This window comes from Chelonoidis abingdonii, chromosome 20 (genome assembly GCF_003597395.2).
Source record: "Chelonoidis abingdonii isolate Lonesome George chromosome 20, CheloAbing_2.0, whole genome shotgun sequence".
NCBI classification, from domain to species: Eukaryota; Metazoa; Chordata; order Testudines; family Testudinidae; genus Chelonoidis; species Chelonoidis abingdonii.
This window is the reverse complement of record NC_133788.1, coordinates 24399287-24403372: the sequence shown is the minus strand read 5'-3', so window position 1 is coordinate 24403372 and position 4086 is coordinate 24399287.

Genomic DNA, 4086 nt, shown 5'->3' with positions numbered 1-4086 from the left:
GCCATACCCACAGTCAGACCCAGAGTCTCTGCTCCTGCTCCGAGCTGAACTGCTGGCCTAGTTCCTTCTGTTTCCTGGCTGGGGAATTTCCATTGGTTGGCAGCTGCCCATTCAACTTTCCTTGGAAAATCCCATGTTTGTGACTCCACCTGTAGCCCTCTCCATGGTCATAGATTCTCTGTCCAGAAGGGACCGTGCTGGGTAGTGTGGATGCCAAGACAGGCGGCAACCGTTGTGGGCAGCCCCGGGAGTCCTACACCTGGATAGCATTGTGCACACTGTGGCACACTCCATGGATGACACAGCAGGAGGGCTTCCAGACCAGCTCAGTGTTCTCAGCGGAGCTGCTAGGGGTTGGCACTTCAGGGCAATGCCCTGGAAGGGATGCAGGGTCCAGAGTTACCAGTGCTGTGTCCATGGGAAGCATGGGCTTCTCTGACCTCCTGCTCTGACTTTCAGGGCTAGAGTCACACCCTGCTCATCCAAGAAGGGAAGAGGCAAAGTCTGCTCTGGTACTTTAACGGTGGTGGCATGGGGAATGCAGGCAAGTGGAGGGACAGGGCAGGATGTGACTCTTACGACTTGCCTCCCAATCTCATTACAGGACTTAAACGACAGCAATCTGAGCTGGGATTAGGTCTGGTGGACAGAGTGGGATGCTCGTTTGTTAAAATAATCACTCCTCAAACCACCTATTCTCAGGGCCTGGAGTCCTTCCCTGGCCTCTCTGCCCAGGCCTGCAGAGGAGCAATTCCCCTGAGTCACTCCTGCACAGAGCCTTCTCCGGAAGAGAACTCACCTGTGCCAGGTCAGCTCTGTGGGGTCCACCTTTCCCCTCTGCCTGCTGCTGGGACCCCTTTAAGGCTGGATGCCTCATCAGCTTGGATTTCCAGATTTCAGCTGACAGCCTGGGTCTGCTTTGACGTCATTCTGACCTCAGCAGAGCCTGCCAGCTGATTGCAGTTCCCTGTCACTCCAGCAGTAGGGCCCGAAATAACAGCAGCCTTGCCATGTATAGACACCCTGCCCGGAGCAGCAGCTCCAGCTTTACGTAACTCACATTTACTGCTGTGCGTTCCCCCAGCACTGGTTCCTGCTGTGCCTGCTGGCTATGCCTGTCCCCACAGCCACCTTCGCCATCCAAACTGCACACCTGGTCCAGGCCCGCAGCCTGCCACCACCCCACAGCCACAGGTGCCATCTCTACCTACAGCCGCACGTGCCATCCCTACCCGCCACCCCACAGCTGCATATGCCATCCAAACTGCGCGCTTGGTCCAGGTCCGCGGCCTGCCACTGCCCTGCGGCGTCACACGCTCTCCCTACCCACTGCCCCACAGCCACACATGCCATCCATATCCACTGCCCACAGCCGCACACGCCATCCCTACCTGCCGCCCCACAGCCGCACGTGCCATCTCTACTCACTGCCCCACAGCCACACATACCATCTCTACCCAATGCCCCACAGCTGCACGCGCCCTCCCTACCTGCCACCCCACAGCCACATACGCCATCCCTACCCACCACCCCACACGCCATCCCAACTCACCGCCCCACAGCCACACACACCATCCCAATCCCCCACTCCACAGCCGCACACGCTATCCCAACCCGCCGCCCCACAGCCACACGCGCCATCCCAACCTGCCACCCCACAGCCACACGTGCCATCCCTACCCACTGCCCCACAGCCGCACGTGCCATCCCTACCCACCGCCCCACAGCCACACACGCCATCTCTACCCGCCGCCCCACAGCCACACACGCCATCCCAACCCACCGCCCCACAGCCACACATGCCATCTCTACCCGCCGCCCCACAGCCACACATGCCATCCCCACCGCCCGCCCCACAGCCGCATGCGCCATCCCTACCCGCCGCCCCACAGCTGCACATGCCATCCCTACCCACTGCCCCACAGCTGCATGCACCATCCCAACCTGCCGCCCCACAGCCGCATGCATCATCCCTACCCACCACCCCAGAGCCGCACGTGCTATCCCTACCTGCTGCCCCACAGCCCATCCATACCCGCCACCCCACAGCCGCATGTGCCATCCCTATCTGCTGCCCCACAGCTGCATGTACCACCCTACCCGCCGCCCCACAGCTGTGTGCGTTGTCCCTGCCTCTCCACCATGCATACTGTCCACACCCAGGGCCACCTGCCACGTGTGCTGTCCATGCTCACACACTGCCACTGGGCGTGCCCCGCTGCCTGTAGCTGGACCCTCTTGCTGCACATGGTAAGTGCAGATCCCCACTCTCGCCCACAGCCTCTGAGTGGGTCACCGGCTGGAGTGAGCCGGACCAGTCCTCCTACTCTTTTCCTTTCTGGGCACGCGTATGACTTACTTATGTCGCCTTCTGCAGCTGGGTCTCCCTTGTTCTCATGCCCCCTGGGAGTGGAGGGGGGGGGCTTCCTGGATCCTGTCCCCACTGGCACAGGCAGGGTGTTGGGTGCCAAACGCCCCAAGGGACCCGAAGCTGCTGTCTGTCCCTCTTTGAGGCTTTTGGTGCTGTGGTGAATGTATCCCTTTTGTTCAGCATAGTGCCTCGCCTCTCTCTTCTGACCCATGGGGCTCCCTTGGCCTAGGGCTGGTCCCCAGAGGGGCTAGGGGCTGTCCCCAAACACTGCACCATCCCTCCCTCAGGGGCTCTCTGGTTAAGTGCTGGGCTCTGATCAACCCTGGAAGTTGCCATGGGAACAGCCCTGTCTAGCCTCCTGTCTGCTCCGAGCCAAAGGTCATTATGGAATCAAGGTCCTTTGCCCGACCTCCGGCCCGGAGTCAGCAGGAAAGTTGGTGCTGGGAGACAGCAGGCTGGGGGCTCCCGCAGTGCCCCGCTGGTCAATCACTCCCTCCCAAGAGGGTGAGTTGGAGCAGGGGGCTGAGAGTCAGAACTCAAGGCCTATTACTGCCCCGCCACAGACTCAGTGTGTGACCTCAGGCAAGTCCCCTGACCTCTCGTGCCTTTGCCCTCCATATAATGGGGCCAGGGGGGAGCGTTCGCAGAGCTTGGTTCAGTGAGATTCGCAGGCTATGTGCATGAAAACCACAACCGGAGCCTTGCAGTGAGCAACCACTTCCCAGCACTCAGCCATCTGCTGGGCAAGGCAGAGCCAGTGCCTCCGCGGGTAGCTCCGGGAGCCACCTGCTGGCCACGTCGGGGTCCCACAAAGGCCCTGTTCTGACCGACGGGCAGCCTAGGCAGCAGAGGGCCGGAGGGGAGCCCCAAGCTGGGCTGGGCATTTGCTTGGTGCAGCAGTGCCACATCCTGGGGAGAAGAGACTTGGGGCCCTGGCGGGCTCGGGGGAGTAAACTCCTCCCCAGGGCCCAGCCCCTCTGGCTGAGCTGCCAAGCGCAGCATTTCCTGGTGGCTGAGTCCCAGCTCAGAGTCCCCTGGAGGGTGGGGGGCAGCAGGGCCAGGGGCAGCCAGGACGGAGCGGGAGGGTGGCCAGTTTTGGTTTGGTGTGTTCCTGGAGGTTTCATCACGTGACATAATCTTTAATTTCTGAAGGCTTCAGGACAATCCTGGAGGGTTGGCAACCCTAGCCACCATTCCCAGTGACCTCCCTGGCTCCCTGTGGCCCCCTAGCAACCCTCCCTCCAACTCCCTGCTGTTCCCAGTGACCTCCCTGGCTCCCTACGTCGCCCCCGCAATGCTCCTCCCAACTCCCCACTGTTCTCAGTGACCTCCCTGGCTCCCTATGGCCCCCTAGTAACCCTCCCTCCAACTCCCCGCTGTTCCCAGTGACCTCCCTGGCTCCCTACGGCCCCCCTTGCAACACTCCCTCCAACTCCCCACTGTTCTCAGTGACCTCCCTGACTCCCTATGGCCCCCTAGTAACCCTCCCTCCAACTCCCTGCTGTTCCCAGTGACCTCCCTGGCTCCCTAGCAAGCCTCCCCCCAACTCCCCACTGTTCCCAGTGACCTCTCTGGCTCCCTATGGCCCCCCCAGCAACCCTCCCCCCAACTCCCCGCTGTTCCCAGTGACCTCCCTGGCTCCCTATGGCCCCCTAGCAACCCTCTCTCCGACTCCCTACTGTTCCCAGTGACCTCCCTGGCTCCCTATGGCCCCC